Source organism: Rhinolophus sinicus, chromosome 6 (genome assembly GCF_057876585.1).
Source record: "Rhinolophus sinicus isolate RSI-liver-muscle chromosome 6, RSI-T2T, whole genome shotgun sequence".
NCBI lineage: Eukaryota > Metazoa > Chordata > Mammalia > Chiroptera > Rhinolophidae > Rhinolophus > Rhinolophus sinicus.
This window is the reverse complement of record NC_142506.1, coordinates 41,296,910-41,317,216: the sequence shown is the minus strand read 5'-3', so window position 1 is coordinate 41,317,216 and position 20,307 is coordinate 41,296,910. Positions and strand designations below refer to the sequence as shown.

The 20,307-nt window shown below is 70.1% G+C and overlaps 12 pseudogenes; all 12 read right to left on the bottom strand.

The window, feature by feature from the left end:
* Positions 1 to 321: 321 nt before the first annotated feature.
* LOC148758000 (5S ribosomal RNA) lies at positions 322 to 441 on the bottom strand (annotated as a pseudogene).
* A 1,344-nt stretch (positions 442 to 1,785) lies between these two features.
* Positions 1,786 to 1,905, bottom strand: LOC148757999 (5S ribosomal RNA; annotated as a pseudogene).
* A 2,035-nt stretch (positions 1,906 to 3,940) lies between these two features.
* LOC148757998 (5S ribosomal RNA) lies at positions 3,941 to 4,060 on the bottom strand (annotated as a pseudogene).
* Positions 4,061 to 5,395: 1,335 nt separating this feature from the next.
* LOC148757997 (5S ribosomal RNA) lies at positions 5,396 to 5,515 on the bottom strand (annotated as a pseudogene).
* Positions 5,516 to 7,550: 2,035 nt separating this feature from the next.
* On the bottom strand, positions 7,551 to 7,670 carry LOC148757996 (5S ribosomal RNA; annotated as a pseudogene).
* A 1,320-nt stretch (positions 7,671 to 8,990) lies between these two features.
* LOC148757995 (5S ribosomal RNA) lies at positions 8,991 to 9,110 on the bottom strand (annotated as a pseudogene).
* Positions 9,111 to 11,145: 2,035 nt separating this feature from the next.
* On the bottom strand, positions 11,146 to 11,265 carry LOC148757994 (5S ribosomal RNA; annotated as a pseudogene).
* A 1,335-nt stretch (positions 11,266 to 12,600) lies between these two features.
* LOC148757993 (5S ribosomal RNA) lies at positions 12,601 to 12,720 on the bottom strand (annotated as a pseudogene).
* A 2,035-nt stretch (positions 12,721 to 14,755) lies between these two features.
* Positions 14,756 to 14,875, bottom strand: LOC148757992 (5S ribosomal RNA; annotated as a pseudogene).
* A 1,335-nt stretch (positions 14,876 to 16,210) lies between these two features.
* LOC148757991 (5S ribosomal RNA) lies at positions 16,211 to 16,330 on the bottom strand (annotated as a pseudogene).
* A 2,035-nt stretch (positions 16,331 to 18,365) lies between these two features.
* Positions 18,366 to 18,485, bottom strand: LOC148757990 (5S ribosomal RNA; annotated as a pseudogene).
* A 1,338-nt stretch (positions 18,486 to 19,823) lies between these two features.
* Positions 19,824 to 19,943, bottom strand: LOC148757989 (5S ribosomal RNA; annotated as a pseudogene).
* Positions 19,944 to 20,307: the final 364 nt, after the last annotated feature.

Sequence of the window (20,307 nt, the reverse complement as noted above, 5' to 3'; positions counted from 1 at the left end):
AAGGGAGGGCTCCTGGCTCTTGTGGGCGATGGGAGGGGGCGTGCGGGGGTGTGGGTAGAGGTGCCTGCCGGCGGAGACACAGGCTTGGATAACTGCTGCAGGCTGACGGCCTGCCTCAGCGAAGAGGACTAAGAAGAGGGTGTGGGGTGGAGCCCTGGCCGACGGGCCTGGTGTGCGGCCGGGGCTGCCAGCTTGTAGTGCCGGGTGGCTGACCGGCCTCTGGCCAGGGGGACCTTCGGCTGGCTGGGCGGCTTCAGAGGGGCAAGGGGCGGCAGGGGTTCGGAGGGAGCCACGCCGGGGCGGCGGCGCAAAAGGAGAGGCAAGCAAAAGCCTACAGGTATTCCCAGGCGGTCTCCCATCCAAGTACTAACCAGGCCCCTCCCTGCTTAGCTCCCGAATTCAGAGGAGATCGGGCGCGTTCAGGGTGGTATAGCCGTCGACGCTGGGACCTGGCTCCCCGCGCCCCAAGAGCCTGCTCCCGGACTGCCTCGTGAGCGCGCGCCATGCAGATGCTCCGCTCTGGTGGCGAACATCGACCCGCTGGCCGGCTCCGCCGTCACCGCGTCCCCGTCCAGTCCGGCTCCCCGCCTCCTCCGAATGCCCCTGGCGTGGGCGGCGGGCCACTCCTGGCCCGCAGCGAGGCCACTTCGCGCCACCGGAGGTTCCATGGGACACTGCCATTTCCCTGATGGTGCCAGAAGTCGTGGAACTCTGGCATCCTGGGATTCCCCAGGACCCAGACCGGCATACACCCCGCCCCCCTACCGCCACCAGGTTTACCCCCAACCGCACCCCCAAGACTGGTGGAGGCCTGCACCAGCAGGCAGCCCTGGGCCTGGGAGTTGTGGGAGAACCCCGCGGCGGCGGCGGCGGCGGCGGCGGCGGCGGCGGCGGCGGCGGCGGCGTCCGCGGCGGAGGCAGGGGAGGGTGGCGATGTAGGCAATGGCAACCGCGTGGATGGCTCCAGGGCGGCGATGGCGGCGGCGACAATGGGGGCTTTGACGGTGGGCACTGGGGAGCGGGGAGCGCTGGCGGCGGCGGCGGTGGCGGGAGAGGGCGTGAGGGCGGTGCTGGCGCGGAGGCCGGGAGAGCAGAGGCCGGAGATTGAGGTAGTACGGCAAGGCCGGCGGCTGGGGTGGGGGCGGGGGAGAGGGCGGTGCTGGAGGCGGGGATGGGGAGAGGGGTGATGGCGGCGGCGGCAGCGGGGAGAGCAGAGGAGGCTGAATGAGGGAGTATGGCGTTGGCGGCGGCGGGGTCGCGGACTGGGGCGAGTGCAGCGCTGGCGGAGGGGGTGGGGAGCGTGGTGATGGCGGCGGCGTCGGCGGCGGCGCAGAAGCGGGGGCTGATCATGAGCAGCGCTGGCGGCGGCGGCGGCGAGGGAGGGTTGCGAGGTCGGCAATGGCGTCGGCGGCGGCGTTGTGTCGGCGGGGGCAGGGGGGAGGGCAGCGCTGGTGGGGGGTGTGGGAAACGCGGTGATGGCGGGGGCTTTGGTGGTGGCGGCGGGGGCCAGGGCAGCGCTGGTGGCGGCGGCGGCGGTGGCGACCGCCGCTGGGCCAAGGGATCCGGATGACGGCCTGCGGGACCGAAGAGGACGAAGAAGAGGGTGTGGGGGGGAGCACTGGCCGACGGGCCTGGTGTGCCGCCGGGGCTGCCAGCTTGTAGTGCCGGGTGGCTGACCGGCCTCTGGCCAGGGGGACCTTCGGCTGGCTGGGCGGCTGCAGAGGGGCAAGGGGCGGCAGGGGTTCGGAGGGAGCCACGCCGGGGCGGCGATGCAAAAGGAGAGGCGAGCAAAAGCCTACAGGTGTTCCCAGGTGGTCTCCCACCCAAGTACTAACCAGGCCCGACCCTGCTTAGCTTCCGAGTTCAGACGAGATCTGGCGCGTTCAGGGCGGTATGGCCTTAGGCGCTGGACCCGGCTCCCGGCGCTCCAAGAGCCTGCTCCCGACCTGCCTCCTGAGCGCGCGCCATGCTGCTGGGCCGCTCGGGTGGCGAGCATGTCTGCCTGAGCGCCTCCCGCCCGCTCCCCGCCTCCTCCGGACGCCGCTGGTGTGGGCGACGGGCTACTCCTGGCACACAGCGAGGCCCCTTCGCGCCCCCCCAGTGGCTCCACGGGCCTCGGTCACTTCCCTGACTGTGACAGATATCTGGGCGCCCGGGCATCCTGGGACTCCCCAGGCCCCGAACGGCTTTTACCCCGGGCCCCTACCCCAACCCCTCTCATCCCCCATCCCAGCCCCACAACCGCACAGCCCCCCTTGCTGCTGGACTGCCCCCACCTCTCAGGGCCACCGAGGGGGGCGCAGGGTCCTCTCAGTCCCCTCCGGCCCTAGGGACGTGCAACCCAGGCCCTGGCCCTGGCCGGCCCCACCCACTGGCCCAAAGCCAGGGAGAGCCACCCGCGCCACCAGGGTGCAGGAGCTCCGGTCTGCAGCCACCCTTCGTCACAAGCCTTCAGTCTGGGCCCTCGCCCCTCGTCAGCACCCGGAGTCCCGCCCGACCTCCGGTCCCTTCAGTGGCTACACGTCACGTCTCCTGACCCGGGGAGGTGAGAGAGGCCAGAGACGGAGCAAGAGAGTGGCGGAGAGAGACAGACGGGGACTGGGGACAGACTCCCAGAGAGCAGTTTGAGGCTCTGGGCCTCGCGTGGAGGGGTGCTGCGTGGGGGCTGCATGGTCATCAGCTGTGACCGCTTGGCCATCAGCTGTTGCCAGTTGGCCATGGGCCCCCGGAGGTGCTGCGTTGGCCAAGCTAGGAAGCGCGGGTGGTGGACTGCAAATTGCAGAGGGGCGCGGATTGCAGTGGGCCGGCTTGGTGGGTCGACGGTCGGTGTGTCGGTGGGTTGGCAGAGAAACGGCCGACCGGTTGGGGATCGGGCGGCTCCGGCCTGCCGTGTCTCCAAGCCAGCCGCCCGTGAGAAATGGTGCTCTCAGCCCCCTATCCGTGGCTCCGTTGGTGTTCCTTCTTGGCCTCACCATATCCTGCGTTCTTGTGCGGGGACGGGGACTAGAGTCCCCGCAGGACAGGGACCGACAGACAGAACGGGAGGAGGCGTAAGAGGGAGCGAGATGGAAATATACACGTATATGTACACGTATGTATCCCGACATACAGAGAGACATGGACAGAGACAGAAAAAGGGGGCTGGCTCGCGGGAGAGAGCTCCTGAGCGAGAGGCAGAGCCCAACAGGCACGTCACAGAGCCAGAGAGACGTGGGGGGGCCGGGGGGGAGGGACGCACAGGCGGGCACATGGACTGGGACAGACTCGCTGAGGCTGTGTTGAAGTGGCAGCCTCTCCACCGGAGTGTGGTCGTGCCCGGGGCTGGGCTCCACTACAGAGGCAGTGCCCGGGTATTGGCAGTCACCCTTGAAGGCCCCGGGCCAGGCCGGAGGGCCAGTGGGCTCCGAGCCCCGCCCAGGGACCCCCCCCAAGGGAGGAGAGTGGCAGCCCACAGGCACCCTGGTTGTGAGGGTTGTGTGCCTGCGTGCCTGCACTTCCCCTTGTGGTGGTCTCTCCTGGAGTCCAAGGGCGTGCGGTGTGTTTGGGTGCTGCTCCCTCTGTCCCCTGGTTTGACCCGGCACTTTGTGCCCTGTGTGTTGGGGCCACCACGAACGGCGGGAAGGGAGGGCTCCTGGCTCTTGTGGGCGATGGGAGGGGGCGTGCGGGGGTGTGGGTAGAGGTGCCTGCCGGCGGAGACACAGGCTTGGATAACTGCTGCAGGCTGACGGCCTGCCTCAGCGAAGAGGACTAAGAAGAGGGTGTGGGGTGGAGCCCTGGCCGACGGGCCTGGTGTGCGGCCGGGGCTGCCAGCTTGTAGTGCCGGGTGGCTGACCGGCCTCTGGCCAGGGGGACCTTCGGCTGGCTGGGCGGCTTCAGAGGGGCAAGGGGCGGCAGGGGTTCGGAGGGAGCCACGCCGGGGCGGCGGCGCAAAAGGAGAGGCAAGCAAAAGCCTACAGGTATTCCCAGGCGGTCTCCCATCCAAGTACTAACCAGGCCCCTCCCTGCTTAGCTCCCGAATTCAGAGGAGATCGGGCGCGTTCAGGGTGGTATAGCCGTCGACGCTGGGACCTGGCTCCCCGCGCCCCAAGAGCCTGCTCCCGGACTGCCTCGTGAGCGCGCGCCATGCAGATGCTCCGCTCTGGTGGCGAACATCGACCCGCTGGCCGGCTCCGCCGTCACCGCGTCCCCGTCCAGTCCGGCTCCCCGCCTCCTCCGAATGCCCCTGGCGTGGGCGGCGGGCCACTCCTGGCCCGCAGCGAGGCCACTTCGCGCCACCGGAGGTTCCATGGGACACTGCCATTTCCCTGATGGTGCCAGAAGTCGTGGAACTCTGGCATCCTGGGATTCCCCAGGACCCAGACCGGCATACACCCCGCCCCCCTACCGCCACCAGGTTTACCCCCAACCGCACCCCCAAGACTGGTGGAGGCCTGCACCAGCAGGCAGCCCTGGGCCTGGGAGTTGTGGGAGAACCCCGCGGCGGCGGCGGCGGCGGCGGCGGCGTCCGCGGCGGAGGCAGGGGAGGGTGGCGATGTAGGCAATGGCAACCGCGTGGATGGCTCCAGGGCGGCGATGGCGGCGGCGACAATGGGGGCTTTGACGGTGGGCACTGGGGAGCGGGGAGCGCTGGCGGCGGCGGCGGTGGCGGGAGAGGGCGTGAGGGCGGTGCTGGCGCGGAGGCCGGGAGAGCAGAGGCCGGAGATTGAGGTAGTACGGCAAGGCCGGCGGCTGGGGTGGGGGCGGGGGAGAGGGCGGTGCTGGAGGCGGGGATGGGGAGAGGGGTGATGGCGGCGGCGGCAGCGGGGAGAGCAGAGGAGGCTGAATGAGGGAGTATGGCGTTGGCGGCGGCGGGGTCGCGGACTGGGGCGAGTGCAGCGCTGGCGGAGGGGGTGGGGAGCGTGGTGATGGCGGCGGCGGCGGCGGCGGCGCAGAAGCGGGGGCTGATCATGAGCAGCGCTGGCGGCGGCGGCGGCGAGGGAGGGTTGCGAGGTCGGCAATGGCGTCGGCGGCGGCGTTGTGTCGGCGGGGGCAGGGGGGAGGGCAGCGCTGGTGGGGGGTGTGGGAAACGCGGTGATGGCGGGGGCTTTGGTGGTGGCGGCGGGGGCCAGGGCAGCGCTGGTGGCGGCGGCGGCGGCGGCGGCGGCGGTGGCGACCGCCGCTGGGCCAAGGGATCCGGATGACGGCCTGCGGGACCGAAGAGGACGAAGAAGAGGGTGTGGGGGGGAGCACTGGCCGACGGGCCTGGTGTGCCGCCGGGGCTGCCAGCTTGTAGTGCCGGGTGGCTGACCGGCCTCTGGCCAGGGGGACCTTCGGCTGGCTGGGCGGCTGCAGAGGGGCAAGGGGCGGCAGGGGTTCGGAGGGAGCCACGCCGGGGCGGCGATGCAAAAGGAGAGGCGAGCAAAAGCCTACAGGTGTTCCCAGGTGGTCTCCCACCCAAGTACTAACCAGGCCCGACCCTGCTTAGCTTCCGAGTTCAGACGAGATCTGGCGCGTTCAGGGCGGTATGGCCTTAGGCGCTGGACCCGGCTCCCGGCGCTCCAAGAGCCTGCTCCCGACCTGCCTCCTGAGCGCGCGCCATGCTGCTGGGCCGCTCGGGTGGCGAGCATGTCTGCCTGAGCGCCTCCCGCCCGCTCCCCGCCTCCTCCGGACGCCGCTGGTGTGGGCGACGGGCTACTCCTGGCACACAGCGAGGCCCCTTCGCGCCCCCCCAGTGGCTCCACGGGCCTCGGTCACTTCCCTGACTGTGACAGATATCTGGGCGCCCGGGCATCCTGGGACTCCCCAGGCCCCGAACGGCTTTTACCCCGGGCCCCTACCCCAACCCCTCTCATCCCCCATCCCAGCCCCACAACCGCACAGCCCCCCTTGCTGCTGGACTGCCCCCACCTCTCAGGGCCACCGAGGGGGGCGCAGGGTCCTCTCAGTCCCCTCCGGCCCTAGGGACGTGCAACCCAGGCCCTGGCCCTGGCCGGCCCCACCCACTGGCCCAAAGCCAGGGAGAGCCACCCGCGCCACCAGGGTGCAGGAGCTCCGGTCTGCAGCCACCCTTCGTCACAAGCCTTCAGTCTGGGCCCTCGCCCCTCGTCAGCACCCGGAGTCCCGCCCGACCTCCGGTCCCTTCAGTGGCTACACGTCACGTCTCCTGACCCGGGGAGGTGAGAGAGGCCAGAGACGGAGCAAGAGAGTGGCGGAGAGAGACAGACGGGGACTGGGGACAGACTCCCAGAGAGCAGTTTGAGGCTCTGGGCCTCGCGTGGAGGGGTGCTGCGTGGGGGCTGCATGGTCATCAGCTGTGACCGCTTGGCCATCAGCTGTTGCCAGTTGGCCATGGGCCCCCGGAGGTGCTGCGTTGGCCAAGCTAGGAAGCGCGGGTGGTGGACTGCAAATTGCAGAGGGGCGCGGATTGCAGTGGGCCGGCTTGGTGGGTCGACGGTCGGTGTGTCGGTGGGTTGGCAGAGAAACGGCCGACCGGTTGGGGATCGGGCGGCTCCGGCCTGCCGTGTCTCCAAGCCAGCCGCCCGTGAGAAATGGTGCTCTCAGCCCCCTATCCGTGGCTCCGTTGGTGTTCCTTCTTGGCCTCACCATATCCTGCGTTCTTGTGCGGGGACGGGGACTAGAGTCCCCGCAGGACAGGGACCGACAGACAGAACGGGAGGAGGCGTAAGAGGGAGCGAGATGGAAATATACACGTATATGTACACGTATGTATCCCGACATACAGAGAGACATGGACAGAGACAGAAAAAGGGGGCTGGCTCGCGGGAGAGAGCTCCTGAGCGAGAGGCAGAGCCCAACAGGCACGTCACAGAGCCAGAGAGACGTGGGGGGGCCGGGGGGGAGGGACGCACAGGCGGGCACATGGACTGGGACAGACTCGCTGAGGCTGTGTTGAAGTGGCAGCCTCTCCACCGGAGTGTGGTCGTGCCCGGGGCTGGGCTCCACTACAGAGGCAGTGCCCGGGTATTGGCAGTCACCCTTGAAGGCCCCGGGCCAGGCCGGAGGGCCAGTGGGCTCCGAGCCCCGCCCAGGGACCCCCCCCAAGGGAGGAGAGTGGCAGCCCACAGGCACCCTGGTTGTGAGGGTTGTGTGCCTGCGTGCCTGCACTTCCCCTTGTGGTGGTCTCTCCTGGAGTCCAAGGGCGTGCGGTGTGTTTGGGTGCTGCTCCCTCTGTCCCCTGGTTTGACCCGGCACTTTGTGCCCTGTGTGTTGGGGCCACCACGAACGGCGGGAAGGGAGGGCTCCTGGCTCTTGTGGGCGATGGGAGGGGGCGTGCGGGGGTGTGGGTAGAGGTGCCTGCCGGCGGAGACACAGGCTTGGATAACTGCTGCAGGCTGACGGCCTGCCTCAGCGAAGAGGACTAAGAAGAGGGTGTGGGGTGGAGCCCTGGCCGACGGGCCTGGTGTGCGGCCGGGGCTGCCAGCTTGTAGTGCCGGGTGGCTGACCGGCCTCTGGCCAGGGGGACCTTCGGCTGGCTGGGCGGCTTCAGAGGGGCAAGGGGCGGCAGGGGTTCGGAGGGAGCCACGCCGGGGCGGCGGCGCAAAAGGAGAGGCAAGCAAAAGCCTACAGGTATTCCCAGGCGGTCTCCCATCCAAGTACTAACCAGGCCCCTCCCTGCTTAGCTCCCGAATTCAGAGGAGATCGGGCGCGTTCAGGGTGGTATAGCCGTCGACGCTGGGACCTGGCTCCCCGCGCCCCAAGAGCCTGCTCCCGGACTGCCTCGTGAGCGCGCGCCATGCAGATGCTCCGCTCTGGTGGCGAACATCGACCCGCTGGCCGGCTCCGCCGTCACCGCGTCCCCGTCCAGTCCGGCTCCCCGCCTCCTCCGAATGCCCCTGGCGTGGGCGGCGGGCCACTCCTGGCCCGCAGCGAGGCCACTTCGCGCCACCGGAGGTTCCATGGGACACTGCCATTTCCCTGATGGTGCCAGAAGTCGTGGAACTCTGGCATCCTGGGATTCCCCAGGACCCAGACCGGCATACACCCCGCCCCCCTACCGCCACCAGGTTTACCCCCAACCGCACCCCCAAGACTGGTGGAGGCCTGCACCAGCAGGCAGCCCTGGGCCTGGGAGTTGTGGGAGGACCCCGCGGCGGCGGCGGCGGCGGCGGCGTCCGCGGCGGAGGCAGGGGAGGGTGGCGATGTAGGCAATGGCAACCGCGTGGATGGCTCCAGGGCGGCGATGGCGGCGGCGACAATGGGGGCTTTGACGGTGGGCACTGGGGAGCGGGGAGCGCTGGCGGCGGCGGCGGTGGCGGGAGAGGGCGTGAGGGCGGTGCTGGCGCGGAGGCCGGGAGAGCAGAGGCCGGAGATTGAGGTAGTACGGCAAGGCCGGCGGCTGGGGTGGGGGCGGGGGAGAGGGCGGTGCTGGAGGCGGGGATGGGGAGAGGGGTGATGGCGGCGGCGGCAGCGGGGAGAGCAGAGGAGGCTGAATGAGGGAGTATGGCGTTGGCGGCGGCGGGGTCGCGGACTGGGGCGAGTGCAGCGCTGGCGGAGGGGGTGGGGAGCGTGGTGATGGCGGCGGCGGCGGCGGCGGCGCAGAAGCGGGGGCTGATCATGAGCAGCGCTGGCGGCGGCGGCGGCGAGGGAGGGTTGCGAGGTCGGCAATGGCGTCGGCGGCGGCGTTGTGTCGGCGGGGGCAGGGGGGAGGGCAGCGCTGGTGGGGGGTGTGGGAAACGCGGTGATGGCGGGGGCTTTGGTGGTGGCGGCGGGGGCCAGGGCAGCGCTGGTGGCGGCGGCGGCGGTGGCGACCGCCGCTGGGCCAAGGGATCCGGATGACGGCCTGCGGGACCGAAGAGGACGAAGAAGAGGGTGTGGGGGGGAGCACTGGCCGACGGGCCTGGTGTGCCGCCGGGGCTGCCAGCTTGTAGTGCCGGGTGGCTGACCGGCCTCTGGCCAGGGGGACCTTCGGCTGGCTGGGCGGCTGCAGAGGGGCAAGGGGCGGCAGGGGTTCGGAGGGAGCCACGCCGGGGCGGCGATGCAAAAGGAGAGGCGAGCAAAAGCCTACAGGTGTTCCCAGGTGGTCTCCCACCCAAGTACTAACCAGGCCCGACCCTGCTTAGCTTCCGAGTTCAGACGAGATCTGGCGCGTTCAGGGCGGTATGGCCTTAGGCGCTGGACCCGGCTCCCGGCGCTCCAAGAGCCTGCTCCCGACCTGCCTCCTGAGCGCGCGCCATGCTGCTGGGCCGCTCGGGTGGCGAGCATGTCTGCCTGAGCGCCTCCCGCCCGCTCCCCGCCTCCTCCGGACGCCGCTGGTGTGGGCGACGGGCTACTCCTGGCACACAGCGAGGCCCCTTCGCGCCCCCCCAGTGGCTCCACGGGCCTCGGTCACTTCCCTGACTGTGACAGATATCTGGGCGCCCGGGCATCCTGGGACTCCCCAGGCCCCGAACGGCTTTTACCCCGGGCCCCTACCCCAACCCCTCTCATCCCCCATCCCAGCCCCACAACCGCACAGCCCCCCTTGCTGCTGGACTGCCCCCACCTCTCAGGGCCACCGAGGGGGGCGCAGGGTCCTCTCAGTCCCCTCCGGCCCTAGGGACGTGCAACCCAGGCCCTGGCCCTGGCCGGCCCCACCCACTGGCCCAAAGCCAGGGAGAGCCACCCGCGCCACCAGGGTGCAGGAGCTCCGGTCTGCAGCCACCCTTCGTCACAAGCCTTCAGTCTGGGCCCTCGCCCCTCGTCAGCACCCGGAGTCCCGCCCGACCTCCGGTCCCTTCAGTGGCTACACGTCACGTCTCCTGACCCGGGGAGGTGAGAGAGGCCAGAGACGGAGCAAGAGAGTGGCGGAGAGAGACAGACGGGGACTGGGGACAGACTCCCAGAGAGCAGTTTGAGGCTCTGGGCCTCGCGTGGAGGGGTGCTGCGTGGGGGCTGCATGGTCATCAGCTGTGACCGCTTGGCCATCAGCTGTTGCCAGTTGGCCATGGGCCCCCGGAGGTGCTGCGTTGGCCAAGCTAGGAAGCGCGGGTGGTGGACTGCAAATTGCAGAGGGGCGCGGATTGCAGTGGGCCGGCTTGGTGGGTCGACGGTCGGTGTGTCGGTGGGTTGGCAGAGAAACGGCCGACCGGTTGGGGATCGGGCGGCTCCGGCCTGCCGTGTCTCCAAGCCAGCCGCCCGTGAGAAATGGTGCTCTCAGCCCCCTATCCGTGGCTCCGTTGGTGTTCCTTCTTGGCCTCACCATATCCTGCGTTCTTGTGCGGGGACGGGGACTAGAGTCCCCGCAGGACAGGGACCGACAGACAGAACGGGAGGAGGCGTAAGAGGGAGCGAGATGGAAATATACACGTATATGTACACGTATGTATCCCGACATACAGAGAGACATGGACAGAGACAGAAAAAGGGGGCTGGCTCGCGGGAGAGAGCTCCTGAGCGAGAGGCAGAGCCCAACAGGCACGTCACAGAGCCAGAGAGACGTGGGGGGGCCGGGGGGGAGGGACGCACAGGCGGGCACATGGACTGGGACAGACTCGCTGAGGCTGTGTTGAAGTGGCAGCCTCTCCACCGGAGTGTGGTCGTGCCCGGGGCTGGGCTCCACTACAGAGGCAGTGCCCGGGTATTGGCAGTCACCCTTGAAGGCCCCGGGCCAGGCCGGAGGGCCAGTGGGCTCCGAGCCCCGCCCAGGGACCCCCCCCAAGGGAGGAGAGTGGCAGCCCACAGGCACCCTGGTTGTGAGGGTTGTGTGCCTGCGTGCCTGCACTTCCCCTTGTGGTGGTCTCTCCTGGAGTCCAAGGGCGTGCGGTGTGTTTGGGTGCTGCTCCCTCTGTCCCCTGGTTTGACCCGGCACTTTGTGCCCTGTGTGTTGGGGCCACCACGAACGGCGGGAAGGGAGGGCTCCTGGCTCTTGTGGGCGATGGGAGGGGGCGTGCGGGGGTGTGGGTAGAGGTGCCTGCCGGCGGAGACACAGGCTTGGATAACTGCTGCAGGCTGACGGCCTGCCTCAGCGAAGAGGACTAAGAAGAGGGTGTGGGGTGGAGCCCTGGCCGACGGGCCTGGTGTGCGGCCGGGGCTGCCAGCTTGTAGTGCCGGGTGGCTGACCGGCCTCTGGCCAGGGGGACCTTCGGCTGGCTGGGCGGCTTCAGAGGGGCAAGGGGCGGCAGGGGTTCGGAGGGAGCCACGCCGGGGCGGCGGCGCAAAAGGAGAGGCAAGCAAAAGCCTACAGGTATTCCCAGGCGGTCTCCCATCCAAGTACTAACCAGGCCCCTCCCTGCTTAGCTCCCGAATTCAGAGGAGATCGGGCGCGTTCAGGGTGGTATAGCCGTCGACGCTGGGACCTGGCTCCCCGCGCCCCAAGAGCCTGCTCCCGGACTGCCTCGTGAGCGCGCGCCATGCAGATGCTCCGCTCTGGTGGCGAACATCGACCCGCTGGCCGGCTCCGCCGTCACCGCGTCCCCGTCCAGTCCGGCTCCCCGCCTCCTCCGAATGCCCCTGGCGTGGGCGGCGGGCCACTCCTGGCCCGCAGCGAGGCCACTTCGCGCCACCGGAGGTTCCATGGGACACTGCCATTTCCCTGATGGTGCCAGAAGTCGTGGAACTCTGGCATCCTGGGATTCCCCAGGACCCAGACCGGCATACACCCCGCCCCCCTACCGCCACCAGGTTTACCCCCAACCGCACCCCCAAGACTGGTGGAGGCCTGCACCAGCAGGCAGCCCTGGGCCTGGGAGTTGTGGGAGAACCCCGCGGCGGCGGCGGCGGCGGCGGCGGCGTCCGCGGCGGAGGCAGGGGAGGGTGGCGATGTAGGCAATGGCAACCGCGTGGATGGCTCCAGGGCGGCGATGGCGGCGGCGACAATGGGGGCTTTGACGGTGGGCACTGGGGAGCGGGGAGCGCTGGCGGCGGCGGCGGTGGCGGGAGAGGGCGTGAGGGCGGTGCTGGCGCGGAGGCCGGGAGAGCAGAGGCCGGAGATTGAGGTAGTACGGCAAGGCCGGCGGCTGGGGTGGGGGCGGGGGAGAGGGCGGTGCTGGAGGCGGGGATGGGGAGAGGGGTGATGGCGGCGGCGGCAGCGGGGAGAGCAGAGGAGGCTGAATGAGGGAGTATGGCGTTGGCGGCGGCGGGGTCGCGGACTGGGGCGAGTGCAGCGCTGGCGGAGGGGGTGGGGAGCGTGGTGATGGCGGCGGCGGCGGCGGCGGCGCAGAAGCGGGGGCTGATCATGAGCAGCGCTGGCGGCGGCGGCGGCGAGGGAGGGTTGCGAGGTCGGCAATGGCGTCGGCGGCGGCGTTGTGTCGGCGGGGGCAGGGGGGAGGGCAGCGCTGGTGGGGGGTGTGGGAAACGCGGTGATGGCGGGGGCTTTGGTGGTGGCGGCGGGGGCCAGGGCAGCGCTGGTGGCGGCGGCGGCGGCGGCGGCGGCGGTGGCGACCGCCGCTGGGCCAAGGGATCCGGATGACGGCCTGCGGGACCGAAGAGGACGAAGAAGAGGGTGTGGGGGGGAGCACTGGCCGACGGGCCTGGTGTGCCGCCGGGGCTGCCAGCTTGTAGTGCCGGGTGGCTGACCGGCCTCTGGCCAGGGGGACCTTCGGCTGGCTGGGCGGCTGCAGAGGGGCAAGGGGCGGCAGGGGTTCGGAGGGAGCCACGCCGGGGCGGCGATGCAAAAGGAGAGGCGAGCAAAAGCCTACAGGTGTTCCCAGGTGGTCTCCCACCCAAGTACTAACCAGGCCCGACCCTGCTTAGCTTCCGAGTTCAGACGAGATCTGGCGCGTTCAGGGCGGTATGGCCTTAGGCGCTGGACCCGGCTCCCGGCGCTCCAAGAGCCTGCTCCCGACCTGCCTCCTGAGCGCGCGCCATGCTGCTGGGCCGCTCGGGTGGCGAGCATGTCTGCCTGAGCGCCTCCCGCCCGCTCCCCGCCTCCTCCGGACGCCGCTGGTGTGGGCGACGGGCTACTCCTGGCACACAGCGAGGCCCCTTCGCGCCCCCCCAGTGGCTCCACGGGCCTCGGTCACTTCCCTGACTGTGACAGATATCTGGGCGCCCGGGCATCCTGGGACTCCCCAGGCCCCGAACGGCTTTTACCCCGGGCCCCTACCCCAACCCCTCTCATCCCCCATCCCAGCCCCACAACCGCACAGCCCCCCTTGCTGCTGGACTGCCCCCACCTCTCAGGGCCACCGAGGGGGGCGCAGGGTCCTCTCAGTCCCCTCCGGCCCTAGGGACGTGCAACCCAGGCCCTGGCCCTGGCCGGCCCCACCCACTGGCCCAAAGCCAGGGAGAGCCACCCGCGCCACCAGGGTGCAGGAGCTCCGGTCTGCAGCCACCCTTCGTCACAAGCCTTCAGTCTGGGCCCTCGCCCCTCGTCAGCACCCGGAGTCCCGCCCGACCTCCGGTCCCTTCAGTGGCTACACGTCACGTCTCCTGACCCGGGGAGGTGAGAGAGGCCAGAGACGGAGCAAGAGAGTGGCGGAGAGAGACAGACGGGGACTGGGGACAGACTCCCAGAGAGCAGTTTGAGGCTCTGGGCCTCGCGTGGAGGGGTGCTGCGTGGGGGCTGCATGGTCATCAGCTGTGACCGCTTGGCCATCAGCTGTTGCCAGTTGGCCATGGGCCCCCGGAGGTGCTGCGTTGGCCAAGCTAGGAAGCGCGGGTGGTGGACTGCAAATTGCAGAGGGGCGCGGATTGCAGTGGGCCGGCTTGGTGGGTCGACGGTCGGTGTGTCGGTGGGTTGGCAGAGAAACGGCCGACCGGTTGGGGATCGGGCGGCTCCGGCCTGCCGTGTCTCCAAGCCAGCCGCCCGTGAGAAATGGTGCTCTCAGCCCCCTATCCGTGGCTCCGTTGGTGTTCCTTCTTGGCCTCACCATATCCTGCGTTCTTGTGCGGGGACGGGGACTAGAGTCCCCGCAGGACAGGGACCGACAGACAGAACGGGAGGAGGCGTAAGAGGGAGCGAGATGGAAATATACACGTATATGTACACGTATGTATCCCGACATACAGAGAGACATGGACAGAGACAGAAAAAGGGGGCTGGCTCGCGGGAGAGAGCTCCTGAGCGAGAGGCAGAGCCCAACAGGCACGTCACAGAGCCAGAGAGACGTGGGGGGGCCGGGGGGGAGGGACGCACAGGCGGGCACATGGACTGGGACAGACTCGCTGAGGCTGTGTTGAAGTGGCAGCCTCTCCACCGGAGTGTGGTCGTGCCCGGGGCTGGGCTCCACTACAGAGGCAGTGCCCGGGTATTGGCAGTCACCCTTGAAGGCCCCGGGCCAGGCCGGAGGGCCAGTGGGCTCCGAGCCCCGCCCAGGGACCCCCCCCAAGGGAGGAGAGTGGCAGCCCACAGGCACCCTGGTTGTGAGGGTTGTGTGCCTGCGTGCCTGCACTTCCCCTTGTGGTGGTCTCTCCTGGAGTCCAAGGGCGTGCGGTGTGTTTGGGTGCTGCTCCCTCTGTCCCCTGGTTTGACCCGGCTCTTTGTGCCCTGTGTGTTGGGGCCACCACGAACGGCGGGAAGGGAGGGCTCCTGGCTCTTGTGGGCGATGGGAGGGGGCGTGCGGGGGTGTGGGTAGAGGTGCCTGCCGGCGGAGACACAGGCTTGGATAACTGCTGCAGGCTGACGGCCTGCCTCAGTGAAGAGGACTAAGAAGAGGGTGTGGGGTGGAGCCCTGGCCGACGGGCCTGGTGTGCGGCCGGGGCTGCCAGCTTGTAGTGCCGGGTGGCTGACCGGCCTCTGGCCAGGGGGACCTTCGGCTGGCTGGGCGGCTTCAGAGGGGCAAGGGGCGGCAGGGGTTCGGAGGGAGCCACGCCGGGGCGGCGGCGCAAAAGGAGAGGCAAGCAAAAGCCTACAGGTATTCCCAGGCGGTCTCCCATCCAAGTACTAACCAGGCCCCTCCCTGCTTAGCTCCCGAATTCAGAGGAGATCGGGCGCGTTCAGGGTGGTATAGCCGTCGACGCTGGGACCTGGCTCCCCGCGCCCCAAGAGCCTGCTCCCGGACTGCCTCGTGAGCGCGCGCCATGCAGATGCTCCGCTCTGGTGGCGAACATCGACCCGCTGGCCGGCTCCGCCGTCACCGCGTCCCCGTCCAGTCCGGCTCCCCGCCTCCTCCGAATGCCCCTGGCGTGGGCGGCGGGCCACTCCTGGCCCGCAGCGAGGCCACTTCGCGCCACCGGAGGTTCCATGGGACACTGCCATTTCCCTGATGGTGCCAGAAGTCGTGGAACTCTGGCATCCTGGGATTCCCCAGGACCCAGACCGGCATACACCCCGCCCCCCTACCGCCACCAGGTTTACCCCCAACCGCACCCCCAAGACTGGTGGAGGCCTGCACCAGCAGGCAGCCCTGGGCCTGGGAGTTGTGGGAGAACCCCGCGGCGGCGGCGGCGGCGGCGGCGTCCGCGGCGGAGGCAGGGGAGGGTGGCGATGTAGGCAATGGCAACCGCGTGGATGGCTCCAGGGCGGCGATGGCGGCGGCGACAATGGGGGCTTTGACGGTGGGCACTGGGGAGCGGGGAGCGCTGGCGGCGGCGGCGGTGGCGGGAGAGGGCGTGAGGGCGGTGCTGGCGCGGAGGCCGGGAGAGCAGAGGCCGGAGATTGAGGTAGTACGGCAAGGCCGGCGGCTGGGGTGGGGGCGGGGGAGAGGGCGGTGCTGGAGGCGGGGATGGGGAGAGGGGTGATGGCGGCGGCGGCAGCGGGGAGAGCAGAGGAGGCTGAATGAGGGAGTATGGCGTTGGCGGCGGCGGGGTCGCGGACTGGGGCGAGTGCAGCGCTGGCGGAGGGGGTGGGGAGCGTGGTGATGGCGGCGGCGGCGGCGGCGGCGCAGAAGCGGGGGCTGATCATGAGCAGCGCTGGCGGCGGCGGCGGCGAGGGAGGGTTGCGAGGTCGGCAATGGCGTCGGCGGCGGCGTTGTGTCGGCGGGGGCAGGGGGGAGGGCAGCGCTGGTGGGGGGTGTGGGAAACGCGGTGATGGCGGGGGCTTTGGTGGTGGCGGCGGGGGCCAGGGCAGCGCTGGTGGCGGCGGCGGCGGCGGCGGCGGCGGCGGTGGCGACCGCCGCTGGGCCAAGGGATCCGGATGACGGCCTGCGGGACCGAAGAGGACGAAGAAGAGGGTGTGGGGGGGAGCACTGGCCGACGGGCCTGGTGTGCCGCCGGGGCTGCCAGCTTGTAGTGCCGGGTGGCTGACCGGCCTCTGGCCAGGGGGACCTTCGGCTGGCTGGGCGGCTGCAGAGGGGCAAGGGGCGGCAGGGGTTCGGAGGGAGCCACGCCGGGGCGGCGATGCAAAAGGAGAGGCGAGCAAAAGCCTACAGGTGTTCCCAGGTGGTCTCCCACCCAAGTACTAACCAGGCCCGACCCTGCTTAGCTTCCGAGTTCAGACGAGATCTGGCGCGTTCAGGGCGGTATGGCCTTAGGCGCTGGACCCGGCTCCCGGCGCTCCAAGAGCCTGCTCCCGACCTGCCTCCTGAGCGCGCGCCATGCTGCTGGGCCGCTCGGGTGGCGAGCATGTCTGCCTGAGCGCCTCCCGCCCGCTCCCCGCCTCCTCCGGACGCCGCTGGTGTGGGCGACGGGCTACTCCTGGCACACAGCGAGGCCCCTTCGCGCCCCCCCAGTGGCTCCACGGGCCTCGGTCACTTCCCTGACTGTGACAGATATCTGGGCGCCCGGGCATCCTGGGACTCCCCAGGCCCCGAACGGCTTTTACCCCGGGCCCCTACCCCAACCCCTCTCATCCCCCATCCCAGCCCCACAACCGCACAGCCCCCCTTGCTGCTGGACTGCCCCCACCTCTCAGGGCCACCGAGGGGGGCGCAGGGTCCTCTCAGTCCCCTCCGGCCCTAGGGACGTGCAACCCAGGCCCTGGCCCTGGCCGGCCCCACCCACTGGCCCAAAGCCAGGGAGAGCCACCCGCGCCACCAGGGTGCAGGAGCTCCGGTCTGCAGCCACCCTTCGTCACAAGCCTTCAGTCTGGGCCCTCGCCCCTCGTCAGCACCCGGAGTCCCGCCCGACCTCCGGTCCCTTCAGTGGCTACACGTCACGTCTCCTGACCCGGGGAGGTGAGAGAGGCCAGAGACGGAGCAAGAGAGTGGCGGAGAGAGACAGACGGGGACTGGGGACAGACTCCCAGAGAGCAGTTTGAGGCTCTGGGCCTCGCGTGGAGGGGTGCTGCGTGGGGGCTGCATGGTCATCAGCTGTGACCGCTTGGCCATCAGCTGTTGCCAGTTGGCCATGGGCCCCCGGAGGTGCTGCGTTGGCCAAGCTAGGAAGCGCGGGTGGTGGACTGCAAATTGCAGAGGGGCGCGGATTGCAGTGGGCCGGCTTGGTGGGTCGACGGTCGGTGTGTCGGTGGGTTGGCAGAGAAACGGCCGACCGGTTGGGGATCGGGCGGCTCCGGCCTGCCGTGTCTCCAAGCCAGCCGCCCGTGAGAAATGGTGCTCTCAGCCCCCTATCCGTGGCTCCGTTGGTGTTCCTTCTTGGCCTCACCATATCCTGCGTTCTTGTGCGGGGACGGGGACTAGAGTCCCCGCAGGACAGGGACCGACAGACAGAACGGGAGGAGGCGTAAGAGGGAGCGAGATGGAAATATACACGTATATGTACACGTATGTATCCCGACATACAGAGAGACATGGACAGAGACAGAAAAAGGGGGCTGGCTCGTGGGAGAGAGCTCCTGAGCGAGAGGCAGAGCCCAACAGGCACGTCACAGAGCCAGAGAGACGTGGGGGGGCCGGGGGGGAGGGACGCACAGGCGGGCACATGGACTGGGACAGACTCGCTGAGGCTGTGTTGAAGTGGCAGCCTCTCCACCGGAGTGTGGTCGTGCCCGGGGCTGGGCTCCACTACAGAGGCAGTGCCCGGGTATTGGCAGTCACCCTTGAAGGCCCCGGGCCAGGCCGGAGGGCCAGTGGGCTCCGAGCCCCGCCCAGGGACCCCCCCCAAGGGAGGAGAGTGGCAGCCCACAGGCACCCTGGTTGTGAGGGTTGTGTGCCTGCGTGCCTGCACTTCCCCTTGTGGTGGTCTCTCCTGGAGTCCAAGGGCGTGCGGTGTGTTTGGGTGCTGCTCCCTCTGTCCCCTGGTTTGACCCGGCACTTTGTGCCCTGTGTGTTGGGGCCACCACGAACGGCGGGAAGGGAGGGCTCCTGGCTCTTGTGGGCGATGGGAGGGGGCGTGCGGGGGTGTGGGTAGAGGTGCCTGCCGGCGGAGACACAGGCTTGGATAACTGCTGCAGGCTGACGGCCTGCCTCAGCGAAGAGGACTAAGAAGAGGGTGTGGGGTGGAGCCCTGGCCGACGGGCCTGGTGTGCGGCCGGGGCTGCCAGCTTGTAGTGCCGGGTGGCTGACCGGCCTCTGGCCAGGGGGACCTTCGGCTGGCTGGGCGGCTTCAGAGGGGCAAGGGGCGGCAGGGGTTCGGAGGGAGCCACGCCGGGGCGGCGGCGCAAAAGGAGAGGCAAGCAAAAGCCTACAGGTATTCCCAGGCGGTCTCCCATCCAAGTACTAACCAGGCCCCTCCCTGCTTAGCTCCCGAATTCAGAGGAGATCGGGCGCGTTCAGGGTGGTATAGCCGTCGACGCTGGGACCTGGCTCCCCGCGCCCCAAGAGCCTGCTCCCGGACTGCCTCGTGAGCGCGCGCCATGCAGATGCTCCGCTCTGGTGGCGAACATCGACCCGCTGGCCGGCTCCGCCGTCACCGCGTCCCCGTCCAGTCCGGCTCCCCGCCTCCTCCGAATGCCCCTGGCGTGGGCGGCGGGCCACTCCTGGCCCGCAGCGAGGCCACTTCGCGCCACCGGAGGTTCCATGGGACACTGCCATTTCCCTGATGGTGCCAGAAGTCGTGGAACTCTGGCATCCTGGGATTCCCCAGGACCCAGACCGGCATACACCCCGCCCCCCTACCGCCACCAGGTTTACCCCCAACCGCACCCCCAAGACTGGTGGAGGCCTGCACCAGCAGGCAGCCCTGGGCCTGGGAGTTGTGGGAGAACCCCGCGGCGGCGGCGGCGGCGGCGGCGGCGTCCGCGGCGGAGGCAGGGGAGGGTGGCGATGTAGGCAATGGCAACCGCGTGGATGGCTCCAGGGCGGCGATGGCGGCGGCGACAATGGGGGCTTTGACGGTGGGCACTGGGGAGCGGGGAGCGCTGGCGGCGGCGGCGGTGGCGGGAGAGGGCGTGAGGGCGGTGCTGGCGCGGAGGCCGGGAGAGCAGAGGCCGGAGATTGAGGTAGTACGGCAAGGCCGGCGGCTGGGGTGGGGGCGGGGGAGAGGGCGGTGCTGGAGGCGGGGATGGGGAGAGGGGTGATGGCGGCGGCGGCAGCGGGGAGAGCAGAGGAGGCTGAATGAGGGAGTATGGCGTTGGCGGCGGCGGGGTCGCGGACTGGGGCGAGTGCAGCGCTGGCGGAGGGGGTGGGGAGCGTGGTGATGGCGGCGGCGGCGGCGGCGGCGCAGAAGCGGGGGCTGATCATGAGCAGCGCTGGCGGCGGCGGCGGCGAGGGAGGGTTGCGAGGTCGGCAATGGCGTCGGCGGCGGCGTTGTGTCGGCGGGGGCAGGGGGGAGGGCAGCGCTGGTGGGGGGTGTGGGAAACGCGGTGATGGCGGGGGCTTTGGTGGTGGCGGCGGGGGCCAGGGCAGCGCTGGTGGCGGCGGCGGCGGCGGCGGCGGCGGCGGTGGCGACCGCCGCTGGGCCAAGGGATCCGGATGACGGCCTGCGGGACCGAAGAGGACGAAGAAGAGGGTGTGGGGGGGAGCACTGGCCGACGGGCCTGGTGTGCCGCCGGGGCTGCCAGCTTGTAGTGCCGGGTGGCTGACCGGCCTCTGGCCAGGGGGACCTTCGGCTGGCTGGGCGGCTGCAGAGGGGCAAGGGGCGGCAGGGGTTCGGAGGGAGCCACGCCGGGGCGGCGATGCAAAAGGAGAGGCGAGCAAAAGCCTACAGGTGTTCCCAGGTGGTCTCCCACCCAAGTACTAACCAGGCCCGACCCTGCTTAGCTTCCGAGTTCAGACGAGATCTGGCGCGTTCAGGGCGGTATGGCCTTAGGCGCTGGACCCGGCTCCCGGCGCTCCAAGAGCCTGCTCCCGACCTGCCTCCTGAGCGCGCGCCATGCTGCTGGGCCGCTCGGGTGGCGAGCATGTCTGCCTGAGCGCCTCCCGCCCGCTCCCCGCCTCCTCCGGACGCCGCTGGTGTGGGCGACGGGCTACTCCTGGCACACAGCGAGGCCCCTTCGCGCCCCCCCAGTGGCTCCACGGGCCTCGGTCACTTCCCTGACTGTGACAGATATCTGGGCGCCCGGGCATCCTGGGACTCCCCAGGCCCCGAACGGCTTTTACCCCGGGCCCCTACCCCAACCCCTCTCATCCCCCATCCCAGCCCCACAACCGCACAGCCCCCCTTGCTGCTGGACTG